At 36.8% G+C, this 15,185-nt stretch overlaps 3 long non-coding RNA genes across 3 annotated transcripts in view; 1 reads left to right on the forward strand and 2 right to left on the reverse strand.

Moving 5' to 3' along the window:
- Positions 1–2,194, reverse strand: part of LOC127488570 (uncharacterized) — an 8,547-nt gene extending 6,353 nt beyond the window's left edge. Inside the window, exon 1 of the long non-coding RNA XR_011385754.1 lies at positions 584–2,194. This is a non-coding gene — a long non-coding RNA (uncharacterized lncRNA). The remainder of the gene's footprint in view (positions 1–583) is intronic.
- The window catches only part of LOC138847835 (uncharacterized), an 18,496-nt gene extending 3,484 nt beyond the window's left edge, over positions 1–15,012 (forward strand). Inside the window, exon 3 of the long non-coding RNA XR_011385755.1 lies at positions 14,977–15,012. This is a non-coding gene — a long non-coding RNA (uncharacterized lncRNA). The remainder of the gene's footprint in view (positions 1–14,976) is intronic.
- LOC103346842 (uncharacterized) overlaps positions 1–15,185 on the reverse strand; it is a 399,916-nt gene that overhangs the window by 300,073 nt on the left and 84,658 nt on the right. The window lies entirely within an intron of this gene.

Genomic DNA, 15,185 nt, shown 5'->3' on the forward strand with positions numbered 1-15,185 from the left:
TGGGACCCTGACACCCATGTGGCACCCAGGAGAAATTCCTGGCTCTTAGCTTAAGCCTGGCCCAGCCTTGGGTGTTACAGTCATTTAGGAAGTAAATCAGCAGATAGAAAATTCTCTCTCTCTCTCTCTCTCCTTCTCCTTCTACCTCTGTAACTCTGCCTTTCAAATAAATAAATTTGTAAACCTAAGAAAACAAAAATAATTTTTGCAAGTTTTCTTAACTGGCATATTTAATTATAAAGATTCCAGCAATGGCTAGAAAAATCATTATACCATATCAAGTTGTGCCAAATATTAGCTATTTGGAAGCAGAAGATGTAGGTATCTTTTTGAAAGAAGAAATAAATATGGAACAAATTATTCAGAAACTGTTTTCTTTATTTTTTCTGCTTTCTTTCCTCTTCTTCACCCAGCCTCCATCTTTGATGCTTGACAACATTTTATTGATGTTGGAAGAAGAAATGGGAAATTTCTAACAGAAGTCTGTACTTAATTTCATTAGCTTTGGTATAACACTAACTAAATATATAATTAATATTTTAAATTATAACAATTGTAAAATATAAAACTAAAAATAACTTACCTTAGGTTAAATGAATTGGGATAAACAAGTGCATTTCCTCTAGCTACCTTCCCTATGCCTGTAGAGATTGGTGTTAGGACATTTAAGAAGCCATATTGTGCTGGAGCAGAGAGAAGAGGAAAAGAATCAACAGAAGTCAGGAGATGTTAATAGTTTTGGGTATTGGGAGGAGCAGCAAGCCTAAGACAGAATTCTGTAACTAATTTAGAATTTGCAATCCAAATTTGTGAAGGCTATGGCAAGTACTTAGATTTAGTACTCTTATTCCTTTTTTTTTTTTTTTGATAGGCAGAGTGGATAGTGAGAGAGAGAGAGACAGAGAGAAAGGTCGTCCTTTGCCATTGGTTCACCCTCCAATGGCCACTGCGGCCAGTGCACTGCGGCCGGTGCACCACTCTGATCTGATGGCAGGAGCCAGGTACTTATCCTGGTCTCCCATGGGGTGCAGGGCCCAAGCACTTGGGCCATCCTCCACTGCACTCCTTGGCCACAGCAGAGAGCTGGCCTGGAAGAGGGGCAACCGGGACAGAATCTGGCGCCCTGACCGGGACTAGAACCCGGTGTGCTGGCACCGCAAGGCGGAGGATTAGCCTAGTGAGCCACGGCGCTGGTAACTCTTATTCCTTTCAACAACCTTATTCAACAACATGATTGCTGATTCTTCATTCCAACAGAAGATTTAGAGATTTGCTCTCAGGAAAGAAAGACAAAGAAAGTCTTCACAGAGGACTGCACTATCAAAGATGAGACACTATTTGCAACAATTTCTCTCCAGAGAATTGGTTTCAATAGATGATGTGACCTATACTGACTGACATTTGGACATCTGTCAACAAAGGATCTCAGGTTCTACATAGTCCCCTACAGTGGGCTAGCCATATGACAATCCTGCATAGAATTTATAAACAGTTTTTCTGTGTGTGTGTTCACTTTTAACTGTTTACAGAATCTCTTTCTGCTTGGAAAATAACCTATTAAAGTGAAATTTGGGGCATTAATCTTATTTACTTTATCTAGTCAGCCCTGCACTTCATTGAAAAGTGCTCTTGAGATCCAGAGGTGTTCTTTTTTAATAATCCCCTTCCTAGTATTTTCACCATTTGAAATGTATAAATATCCAACTATAATGAGATCATTTTCAGGTAGAATCACAGAGTTGTGTTCCTTATAGATGTTTCATTTTCTCTTTCTGATTAATAGTACTTAATTCTGGAAATTAAGCTTTCTCTGAAATGCTTTTCAAAATTGGCACCAAATATTTCTTGCTCAAGATCATAGTTCATAATAGTATGTGTGTAGATATTTGTAAAAGGTGAAAGATTAAATGATTGGAAGAGAAACCAGAGTATATGTGTGTAGATATTTGTAATATTTTACTATTCTAACTAGTTTCCTACTTGTTTGCTACTTTCATAGAAAAGTTAGGATTAGAAGAATAGTATCTGAGAAGCAGTGAATTTAATAAATTAATATTAAAATATTAAAAAAAATTTAATAAATTTGCTTCATCTCATATGCATAAATTTGATTGCATTGTACATTAATTTATATGGTTTCTGTTTTATCAAAATGCTGTATTCTATTTATTAAAATTTATAGTTAGTTATTTTCTTGTTTTATCTCTAATTCATTTTTTTAGGGTTAAATATCTATTCTTTATTTTTTTTCTTTGATCATGCTTTTTTTTAACTTTTATTTAATGAATATAAATTTCCAAATACGACTTATGGATTACAATGGCTTCCCCCCCATACCGTCCCTCCCACCCACAACCCTCCCCTTTCCCACTCCCTCTCCCGTTCCATTCATGTCAAGATTCATTTTCGATTCTCTTAATATACAGAAGATCAGCTTAGTATACATTAAGTAAGGATTTCAACAGTTTGCTCCCACACAGAAACATAAAGTGAAAAATAATAGATGATTTTTTTAAATGCTGATGAAATCAGATCAGACCTATTGTCATGTTTAATCCCAGTGAGAGTCAAGTTGGGAATTGATAATTTCTTTCTTTTTTTTTTTTACAGAAGATCAGTTTAGTATGCATTAAGTAAAGATTTCAACAGTTTGCACCTCCATAGAAACACAAAGTGAAATATATTGTTTGAGTACTCGTTATAGCATTAAATCTCAATGTATAGCACATTAAGGACAGAGATCCTACATGAGGAGTAAGTGCACAGTGACTCCTGTTGTTGACTTTACAAATTGACACTCCTGTCTATGGCATCAGTAATCTCCCTATGCTCCAGTCATGAGTTTCCAAGGCTATGGAAGCCCTCTGAGTTCTCCGACTCTTATCTTGTTTAGACAAGGTCATAGTCAAAGTGGAGGTTCTTTCCTCCCTTCAGAGAAAGGTACCTCCTTCTTTGAAGACCTGTTCTTTCCACTGGGATCTCACTCACAGAGATCTTTTTGCCAGAGTGTCTTGGCTTTCCATGCCTGAAATACTCTCATGGGCTTTTCAGCCAGATCCGAATGCCTTTAGGGCTGATTCTGAGGCCAGAGTGCTATTTAGGACATCTGCCATTCTATGAGTCTGCTGAGTATCTCACTTCCCATGTTGGATCACTCTCTCCTTTATTCTATCGGTTAGTGTTAGCAGGTACTAGACTTGTTTATGTGCTCCCTTTGACTCTTAGTCCTTTCATTATGATCAATTGTGAACTGAAATTGATCACTTGGACTAGTGAGATGGCATTGGTACATGCCACCTTGATGGGATTGAATTGGAATCCCCTGGTATGTTTCTAACTCTACCATTTGGGGCAAGTCAGCTTGAGCAATTTATAGTTATTCTCTTGTTTTATCTCTAATTCATTTTCAAAACATCACCTTATGTTTGCTTTTAGCTGAGGAACCTATGCTCAAGCATAAGAAAACAAAAACTTAAAGAGAATTCATATAAGCATTCAGATAGTTCTGTAGGTTATTTCCTTTCAGATATTTTTCATAGTCTACCATGTAAGGTTTAGTTGAAAGCGTTTTATCATGTATTTGCAGTTCTAATCCTTGATATCTCAATTCTTTATATGATTTATTTAACATGCCTAATTATTTCCATCTGCTGAGGCCACTGAGCAAGAAAATAATCCTCTTGGAGGCTTCAAAAATTATAGTATATTATGATAAGTACTCCAACTAGTCTAAGATCAGGAAAGGCTTCTTAGAAGAAAGTGATATCTGGACTGGTCTTTAAGAATGAAATGAAATTCGCTAAGAAATAGATGAACACACTGTGCAAAGTGGACCATATAGTCCTATGCCTACGGACAGCAGAATGAAGTGCACAATTCATGTACATACAGTTCAGCATAGCTCAAGTCACATAGGTCTATGAAAATAGGGGATAGATTAGAAAGAGTAAGATATTAGAGTATCTTGTATGCCAACTCAGGGATTTGCATTTTACTCTAAATGCTATTGATGGAATTGTAAAGCAGTATGTGACTGGATAAGATTTACATTTTGAGAAAGAGTAATGCAGTGGTATTGAAGGTTGGAGATTGAAGGTGGGCAAATCATGCCAGAGATCCTGTGATTACTTTAAGTCCATGCAATAAACAAATCCTTAAAAATAAAAGTGATAAAAAAAAGTTGTTCCCAATCTTTCATAAAAGATAGAATTTCATTCTTTTTTATTGCTGAATAGTATTCCATTGTGTATACATACAATAATTTGTTTATCCAGGCATTGGTTGATTCCATAACTAAGCTATTGTGAATTGAGCAGAAATAAACTTAGTGGTACAGATAACTTTTTCCATATGCTGATTTCTTTCATTTGGATAAATTCCAATAAGTGGAATAGATGGGTCATATAGTAGATCTATTTTCAGATTCTGAGGAATCTCCATAGTGTCTTCCACAATGTCCATACTAGTTTATGTTCCCACAAATAGTGTATTAGGGAATATTTTCCCAACATCCTCACCATCATTTATGTTTTGTTGATTTCTATGTGATTTCCCTTCTAACTGTGGTGAAGGGAAACCTCATTATGGTTTTCAATTCACATTTCCATGATGACTAGTGATTCTGAGCATTTTTTCATGTATTTGTTGACCATTTGAATTTCCTCTTTTGCAAAAAGCCTGTTCAAGTCCTTTGCACATTTCTTAACTGGTTTCTTTGTTTTGTTGTTGAGTTACTTAAAATTATGATGATTCCAGGCACATAGAAGGAGTTGGGGAGGACTCCCTCCCTTTCAGTTGTTTTAAATAGTTTGAGAAGAATAGAATTAGTTCTTGGCACCATGGCTCACTAGGTAATCCTCCTCCTGCAGCACCGGCATCCCATATGGGCACCGAGTTCTAGTCCCGGTTGCTCCTCTTCCAGTCCAGCTCTCTGCTGTGGCCCGGGAAGGCAGTGGAGGCTAGCCAAAGTGTTTGGGTCCTTGCAAACACATGGGAGACCAGGAGGAAGCTCCAGGATCCTGGCTTCAGATTGGCACAATGCCGGCCATATTGGACATTTGGGGGGTTAACCAATGGAAGGAAGACTTTTCTGTCTCTCTCTCACTATCTATAACTCTGTCAAATAAAAAAAAGTTAAAAAAAAAGAAAAAAAGAATTGAATTAGTTCTTTAGAAGTCTGGTAGAATTGAACAGTGAAGTTATTTGGTGCTGGGCTTTTCTTGTTGGGAGGATTTTTATTACTGATTCAGTCTTCATCTTGGTTATTGGTCTGGTTAGATTTTCTGTCTTTATGTCTCAGTTTGGGTAGATGGTATGTTTCCAGACAGCTATCCATCTCTTCTAGATTTTCCAGTTTGTTGGCATATTTTTTATTAGTCATTTCTTTTTTTATAATTATTTGACAGGTAGAGTTATAGACAGTGAGAGAGAAAGACAGAAAGAAAGGTCTTCCATCCATTGGTTCACTCCCCAAATGGCCACTACGGCCAGCGCTGTGCCAATCCAAAGCCAGGAGCCTCCTCCCAGTCTCCCATGTGGGCACTGGGGCCCAAGCACTTGGGTCGTTCTCCACTGCCCTCCCAGGCCACAGCAGAGAGCTGGACAGGAAGAGGAGAAACCAGGACTAGAACCCGGTGCCCATGTGGGATGCTGGTGCTGCAGGCAGAGGATCAACCAAGTGAGCCATGGCACTGGCCCCCATGTTAGTCATTACTGTGGACTCTTATGGAACTATTGGCATCTGACTGAAAGAACCTACACAAGAATAAATGACATAAAATATTGTGACACTATATACACCTTTTTTAAAAAGAAATTATTGATTTGGAAAGCAGATTTGTAGAGAGGAGAGACAGAGATAGACACAGAGAGATATTCCATTCAGTGGTTCAATCCTCAAATTACTACAATGGCCAGGTTTCAGACAGGCTGAAGCAAGGAGCCATGGGTTTGTCTTGGGTCTCCCATATGGGTGGCAGGGGCTGAAGCACTTGAGGCATCATTTCCAAGTACATTAGTAGGGAGCTGGATTGGAACTGGAACAGGCAGAACACAAACAGGCTGCTATATGGTATGCCAACATGTCAGATGGCCCTTTAAGCCATTATGGCACAATGTTAGCCTCACTATATACAAATATTAAATAAAATTTATTTATGGAGCAATTACTGAAATATGTTTTATGAAAATCCAGTTGTACCCTAGATAAAAGTTGGTAATGTAAAATGATTTGGTCATAATTTTAAAATCTACATAGTCTCTTTCCTCCACAGTATTTTTAGTTGGAGTAAGAGAACCTGGAATGACTGAAATTTTTTCTTATCTAGCAAAATTGACATTAAACTATAAGGTTTCTGATCTGGTCAGCTCTTGCATTGCATTTTGTAGATATCCCTTAACATTTTGTGACATAATTGTTCACCTGTAAAAGAGAAAATGTCTAACTTGAGAGACAGGGTAATAATGCATCTTTCCCTGCCCTAGCACATCTTTTTGATATATTGGAACTATTAGAAATCCATGAAACAATAGAAATATTCTCTTCCTTCTTAGAACCTTCTAAATTTCAAGATTTTTTTTAATCCAGGTAGAAGTTTGGGATAATTCTTATTCACACAGGTTGGTATAGGAGATAATTGAGATTTAAAGGAAGATTGAAGGCATATGGTAATTATCTTGCAATAATAAAAGGAATTATCCTGACTTTGAAAATATCATTCTAATAACTTCCTTGGTCTATTATAATAGCTTTAGCTTTAAGTTCTCTGTTGATGTGCTAGTATTATTTGATTTCATTCAAAGTACTTTAATTATATACACAGTAAATTAAATGACTTATAGCTAGGTTCCATTTTACTTTATACTAAAGTCATGGACGTTGGTTTTCAAATTATTGCTTCATATCTTAATCATAAAACTTTTATTCATGATATCCTTGTTTACTATTTGGGTAAATAGAAATGTAAAATATGAACTTCTTTTAAATTATTTTGAAGTTCACAGTGGTCAACTTATAGTCAATGATTTGGGCTTGAGAACTGATTAAGACACAAAACTACAGACGAACGTGAATTGAGAATGCTCGATGATTTCATTTTTGAAGATTCTATTCTTACTACAATATAACTACTAACTAGTACGTACCAATTATCTGTTAGCTACCAAAAAGTTGGCCTGTTATTACAAATTATTTTGATATTATTTCCTACAGGGGAAAGTTAAGCCACTGTTGCTAACACATCTCCTGTGTATTCTAGTGAAAATTTAAAACTGTAGGGAATCATCAGAACTTAAAATAATCTGCACCTTAGCTCATTCTCAGTACCACAATTGATAAAACAACCTTTTCCAGTTGGATTACAGAATCATTTTAGGTAGAATTTCCATTTTGTTTTGTATCATTTAGCCTGAGAAATATTTATTAAGTGAAATTTTTAATGATACACATTTGAAAATATATTAATATGCTCATGGATTTATTGTTAAAGATTTAATTATCTGAAAGGCATAGTAACAGAGAAAGGCAGAGGAAGAGACAGAGAAAGAAATCATCCACCTGTTTCACTCCTGAGATGACCACAATGGCAGGGCTGGGCCACTCCAAAGTCAGGAGCTAGGAACCCCATCTAGCATACACACACATACACAGAGACTTCAGCTGTAGTTTGTAACAGGTGAAAAACAATTCTATTATCATCTGGACCATTTGTATTATGCTATATTGTACACAGTTGAAACGAAGATTATGATTTTCTAGTTTGTGCTGTTTCATGGCACAAATGTAGTTCAAAAATACATCTCAAATTTTTTGCCTTTCTAATAAAAAATAGAACTTAATTTCTGGGTACATATAGCAAATTTGAATTCCTAATAGAATATATTTTAAAGGCTTTTATTTAATTATGTATTTATTGGAAAGACACACAGACATACACAGAGAAATAGTGACAGGGAGATATATCATTCACCTGCTACAATTTTGAAATGCCTGTGGGCTGGCTGAGGCCAAAGCCAGGAGTCCGAGCCCAATCTGGTTCTGCCATGTTGGTGGCAGGAACTCAAGTAGTTCATTCACTATCTGCTGCCTGTCAGGATGTGTGTCAGCAGGATACTGTATTGAAAATGAAGCTGGGACTTGAACTCAAGGAACTCGGATCTGAGATACAGGCATCCAAATGGTGTTTTAACTACAATGCAAAATGCATGATCCTGAAATATTTTAAAGCATGTTTTAATAATAGCTTGGTATAAAGTCAACAGTAGGCAGCTTTATTTCTGTAGTGTCCACTGACAAAGTGCTTAGCACTATGTAGTGTACATTCAGAGTATTAACATATACATAAGAAATTCTGCATTCATCCTGAATTATTGCCTACCAGGGATAATAAATAGAATCCCTTTTTAATGAAAGAATATAGATAAAATCATTTACTCTTTAAGATGTAATATGATGACTTAATTTCATCCATATTATAGATTTCATTTAGGTAAAACATTGTCTATTTGTAAAGATCACAGATTTTTTTTGGGGGGTGGGGAGTGGGTACAGTCCTTTTGGTGGATTTCCAATATTATTTAGTACCTCCAAGATATCCTGCTAAAGTGTTATGTTCACTGTTAAACAACAAAATTATGTTTTATTAAAAGTAGAAAGGAAAGAACTTTTTTTCTTTATTTGACAGAGTTAGTGAGAGAGACAGAGAGAAAGGTCTTCCTTCTATTGGTTCACCCCCCAAATGGCCGCTATGGCTGGAACTATGCCAATCTGAAGCCAGGAGCCAGGTGCTTCATCCAGATCTCCCATGCAGGTGCAGGGCCCAAGGACCTGGGCCATCCTCCACTGCACTCCTGGGCCACAGCAGAGAGCTGGATTGGAAGAGGAGCAACTGGAACAGAACTGGCACAACTGGGACTAGAACCCCGGGGTGCCAGCGCCGCAGGTGAAGGACTAGCCTAGTAAGCCAAGGCACCGGCAAACATTGTTTATCCTATAGAATAACACTTTGTTTTCTGAGTTCTTCTGTCTGGTTTAGATACTATACTAAGAATGCTTCTGTGGCTTGGTCTTCTTGTTCTAGAGATTCTTGAGTTGTTAATTTCCAGCTTTGTTCCATTGTGGTCAGAAAATATCTATGGTATGATTTCCATTTTTTTTTCAGTTTGCTGGGACTTGCTTTATGAGTTATTATATGGCATATCCTAGTGAAAGTTCCATGCACTGATGAAAAGAATGTGTGGTCTTCAACTGTCGATTAAAAGGTTCTGTAGTTATTAGGTCCATTTTCTTCATTCTTTCATTGTTAGTGTGTGTGTATCTTTGTTGTTGAGGCATGTTCTTTGTAGGCAGCAATTAAATGGCTCTTGTTTTATAATCCATTCAGCTTGTCTGTATCTTTTCATTGGAGAATGTAGTCCATTTACATTCAAGGTTACTTTTGATAAGTAATGACTTGACTCTACTATTTTTCCTTAAATATTCCTATTGTTTGCTTAGGTCTTCCAATACATTCTCTCTTTCAACACCTTCAGAAATTCCCAACACCCATATGTTGGGTCATTTGATAGTATCTTATAAATCTCAAATAATTTTTAGAATTTTTCAAATGTCTTATTTTTTTGTTCTAAGAAGTTTATAAAGATTTGTCTTCTAGCTCAGATATACTTTCTTCTGCCTTTCCAAGTCTGTTGCTAAAGCTCTCCTCTGTATTTTTATTTGACATATTGAATTCTTCATTTCTAATATTTCCTTTGATTTTTTTCATAATCTCAATCCCATGGTAGGATCTTTCTCCCATGTCATGTATGGATTTCTATTACCCATGATCTTGCTTCTCATTGCTTCTGAGTAATGGTATGACTAACATTTTGAACTCATTTGACTTATTCATCTGAAAGGCAAAGAGAGAGACGGGGGGAAGAAAAAAAGAGAGAGGGGGAGAGAGAGAGACAGAGAGAGAGAGAGATTCTCCATCTGCTGTTTCACTGCCCTGAGGGTTGCAAAAGCTGGGTCTTGATCTGGTTGAAGCCAAGGGCCAGGAGATCTATCTGGATCTCCCACCTGTGATAGTGGCCCAAGGACTTAAGCCATCTGATGCTGCTTTCCCAGGTACATTAGTAGGGAGCTGGGTCAGAAGTGAAGCAGCTGGAACTTGAACTAGCATTCATATGGGATGACAACATTGCAGGTGGTGGCTTAACCTGGAACTGAATCATAATGCTGGCCTCAGAAGTTAAGATTTTCAGTAGTTTTTATTGAATTTTAAGTTAATATAAAGTTTAATTTTAAATAAGAGCTATGTTCAACAACTGACTACCAAGGTTTCAAAAACTTGAGCAATGATCAAGATGAATATAAATTAATTTCAGAAAAAATAATTAGTATTTCTCTACTGTTATGTCTTACTAACATTGTTACATATTTTCTATGAAATCTGGTGGTACAATTACCTTAAAACACTATACTTAAGGCCAGCGCCGTGGTTCAATAGGCTAATCCTCTGCCTAGTGGCGCCAGCACATCGGGTTCTAGTCCCGGTTGGAGTGCCGGATTCTGTACCGGTTGCCCCTCTTCCAGGCCAGCTCTCTGCTATGGTCCAGGAGTGCAGTGGAGGGTGGCACTGCACCCCACAGGAGACCAGGATAAGTACCTGGCTCTTGCCTTTGGATCACCGTGGTGCACCAGCCGCAGCACGCCGGCCTTGGTGGCCATTGGAGGGTGAACCAATGGCAAAGGAAGACCTTTCTCTCTCTCTCTCACTGTCCATTCTGCTTGTAAAAAAAAAAAAAAAACAAAAAACAAACAAAAAAAACACTATACTTAATTTGTTACCAGCTTAGTTGCTAAAACAGTCTGCTTCTGTTACTCAGGTAATCATTTTATTGGGGCCTATCTTACAAAAGCATTATAATATGTTCTTATTGATTATATAACTAAGACATTTTACTATATTAAATTTGCAACTCTTCCACTCCAGCTCTCTGCTATGGCCCAGGAGGGCAGTGGAGGATGGATCAAGTACTTGGGCCCCTGTGCCTGCATGGGAGACCAAGAGGAAGCACCTGGCTCCTGGCTTCAGATCAGTGCAGTGCCAGCCATAGTGGCCATTTGGGGAGTGAATCAGGGGAAAGAAGATCTTTCTCTCTGCCTCTCTCTCTCTCACTGTCTATAACCCTACCTGTCAAATAAAAAAAATTACCAAGAATTAATTTTATCTTCTCTGTGATAATTTTCTTAATTACTTCAGAATTTTGTCGACTAGTCTTAACTATAGGAAACCAAATAATAATTTCATATTTTATAGTTTGTTTCTTAACCTAAAAGTACATATCTATATCTATATATACATAGGCTGAGGCCAGAGTTAACTATTCCTGCCAATTTCTAATAGCCCTGATGTTAATCTCCAGCAGCAACATGCCTATTTTCAGGTGTCATAATATTTAAACAAGTAATTACAATCATTTTGTCTCTATTTCCAGTCTTCCTTGAGAATGGGGACTGCCTAAGATACTCAGATTATTCAACAAATACAATGGGTAGTATGGACAATGGTTTTCAGGGTGAAGTTTTATTTTCATTATCAATGCTGATAGATGAATAAAATAAGTGTGATTTTTCATCTTCTGGATTTAATCATAGTTGTCTGGAGTTACTGCAGACAATCAATGAAGATGCAGCGGGAGGAACATAGGAAAAGTCAAAAGAAATTTCAGAGATGCCAGCCTTGATATCCTTGAGCCACTGAACTAAACTCTCCAGAATTCTGAAGAGACAAAAATATATTTTCTGTGTTTAATCCACTATTTACTAGATGTTTCTCTCTGATATGCTTGCTTGCTCTATTCATAGCCTAAACTGCAGACATACTGAGCCAGGCTGTATTATGCTTCCATGCTTTGACTAACACAGGGCCCTGTGACTAGATGTGCCTTTTCTCTTTGATCGCCTAGCTTTATGAATAAGGTAGAGCATACTTTATTACATAATTTTATTCCTCATTTGATCATCTGTCACTTCAGTATTACAAATAATTTATCTTTGATCCTTATTATAACTTGTATATTCCTCATACTGCTTATAGCACTGACATTTGTTTGCATATGCATTTCTCTGAATTTCTCCTTAACTTTATTCCATTATTGTCCTCTACTGAAAACTTGATTGTATAATTTCACCCCTAATTGTTCCCTTTCCTTCACTAAATTTTAATACTACCAATATGTTCTAGATCTCTTTATATATTGCATGCATATCTATGTTAATACATAAAAACAGTAAGATTTTTCAATCCTGAGACAAATCAATTTTGCCCACTTTGGGCAGTACCATCTCTGTCAAGAATGTATGTTCATAGCATTTTATAGGCATATGTTCAAATAATAATACAATCTTGACTTTTAGAAATTTAACACAAAAGCTCTGCATGAGGCCAACATTAAAAATAAGTACACTTTTCCAATTTATATTTCAACCTATTCCTTGGTTTGACTTTTCCCTTTCATCTATGTAAGACATTTATCCTAATTCAAATTATTTCTATTAAGAATGGCAGGTGGACAGACTCAAATGGTTAAGACAAAAAGGTTAATATTGACTGATGAAACAGATTGGGAAAAATCTTGACTTCAGACATAGTTTAATTCAGAGTCTTAAAAAGCATCACCACAATTCAGTTCTTTCATTCTTTTGGGTCTGCCATGTTCTCTAACTTTGCCTTATTCCCAAATTTGTATTCTGTAGCCCATGGGTCACAATTTTGTAAATTTCTCTTCAGAGTATATTTATTGAAGTCAGAAACCTCCTGCTACAGTGTTAGGAAGGGAATGCCAAGAAACGAAGGCCTGAGAAACTTCTCAAAGTGGATTCTTTTAAGTACAATTCAAGGGAGGAGCAGAACACAGCTTTGTAATCTTGATATTGAAAAAGAACAAAGCAAGAAAAATATATTAGATATGCTGCAGAATGGTATTAGAATAAAAAGAAATAAATAGGCCAATGGAATGCAATAAAGACTTAGAAATAAATGCACGCATCTACAGGAAACTGATCTTTGACAAAGGTGCTCAGAATATGCATTAGAGAAAGGGATATATTCTCAATAAATGATGCAGGGAGAATTGGATTTCCAAAGGGAGAAGAATGAAAATAGACTATCTTTCACTATGCATAAAGGCCTACATGTAAGACTTGAAACTATGAAACTACTAAAAGAAATCATAGGATATGATTAGACACAGATTATGGCAAGGTTATTATAAAATCAGGCTGCAAATGCACAAGAAACAAAAGCAAAAACATACAAATAGGACTTCCTTAAACTGAAGTGCCACAAAGGAAACAATCAACAGAGTAAACAGACATCCTACAGAATGGGAACAACCTAAATGCCCATGAAGTGTTGAATGGGTGAAAAAAATGTAGCTTATACATACAAATACAATAGATTGTCAGTGAGCACAGTTATCTGTGACAACATGGATGGAACTGTAGGTCATAATGTTAAGTGAAATAGGTCAGGCACAGAAAGACAACTACAATATGATCTCACTCATATGTGGAATCTAAAGTTCATTTAAAAGTTGAAAGTAGGAACTGGCACAGTAGAATGGTGGGTAAAGACACCGCTTGCAGTGCCAGCATCCCATATGGGTACCAGTTTGAGTCCTGGCTACTCCACTTCTGATCCAGCTCCCTGCTATGGCCTGGGAAAGCAGTGGAAGATGGCCCAAGTCCTTGGCCCTTGCACCTGTGTGGGAGACCCAAAAGAAGCTCCTCAATCCTGGCTTCAGAACAGCACAGTTCTGGCCATTGCAGCCATGTGAGGAGTGAACTAGCAGATGGACCTCTCTCTCTCTGCCTCTGCCTCTTTCTGTAACTCTGCCTTTCAAATAAGTAAATAAATATTTTAAAAAAGCAAAATAGAATAAAATTAGAATAGTGTTTAAATAGTGGTTATCAGAGACAGAGAAGAGTAGGAGAGAGGGAGGCATGGGTGAAATTTGGTTACTGGCAGTGGGTAGTAACTTACAGTAAAATAGAATAAAAAATTTTGGTGTTCTGTTGCAGAATGGAGTGAATAGATAATATACTGTGCACTTTTCTAAAAGTAAAACAGAAAGGATTTTGAATATTTTCATGATTAAAAATGCTAAATGTTATCTGTGGGTGCAAACTGTTGAAATCTTTACTTAATATATGCTAAACTGATCTTCTGTATATAAAGAGAATTGAAAATGAATCTTGATGTGAATGGAAGGGGAGAGGGAGTGGGAAAGGGGAGGGTTGTGAGTGGGAGGGAAGTTATGGGGGGAAGCCATTGTAATCCATAAGCTGTACTTTGGAAATTTATATTCATTAAATAAAAGTTAAAAAAATTTTTAAAAAATTAAAAATGCTAAATGTTTGAGGATATTGCTGTCTTTACCCTGATTTGAATGTTATGTAATGGATATATGTGTTGAAACATCAGAAGACAATCCACAAATATATTTTTAGATGCTTATTTACTTATTTTTCATTTACTTGAAAGGGAGAAGGAGAGACAGAGAGAGAAAGAAATGTTACATCTGCTGGTTCACTCTTTAAATGCCTGCAGCATCAAGGGCTAGGGCAAGCTGAAGCCAGCAGACAGGATCTCCATTAGCATTTCCCATGTGAGTGGCGGGGGCACAGTCACTTGAGCTATCATCTGTGTTGTGCCCAAGATGTATTAGCAGGAAACTAGATCTGCACAGCATAGCTAGAATTGAAATTGGCACTCTGATGTGGAATATTGATAATTTTTATGTATCAATTAGGAGTGTAGGATTTCTGTTACCAATGAAAATCTCTGAACTAACCCCCATAACTTATGAGTGCAAAACCATCAAGAAGAAGGACTATTGTTGAATAAGGAAAACAGCTTACAAAGTAAGAAATAGAGCTGGCAGAGGCACTGGAATAGAAAAATTAAAAACTGGGGTTTTTTTCCCCCACAGGGTTATGGGCTGAATGGTGTTCTCCCAAATTTGCGTGTAAAACTCTAAGCCCTAGCACATCACAATGTAAGTACATTTGGTTCCTTAAAAACATAATTAAGGTAAAATGGTTATTTTACTATATTATGACTGGTACCCTTATGAGACTGATTAACAATACTGAGAAAGTGACAGAGGGAGAAGACAGCCACCCACAGCCCAGGAATGAG

This window comes from Oryctolagus cuniculus, assembly GCF_964237555.1.
Source record: "Oryctolagus cuniculus chromosome 17 unlocalized genomic scaffold, mOryCun1.1 SUPER_17_unloc_1, whole genome shotgun sequence".
Taxonomy (NCBI): Eukaryota; Metazoa; Chordata; class Mammalia; order Lagomorpha; family Leporidae; genus Oryctolagus; species Oryctolagus cuniculus.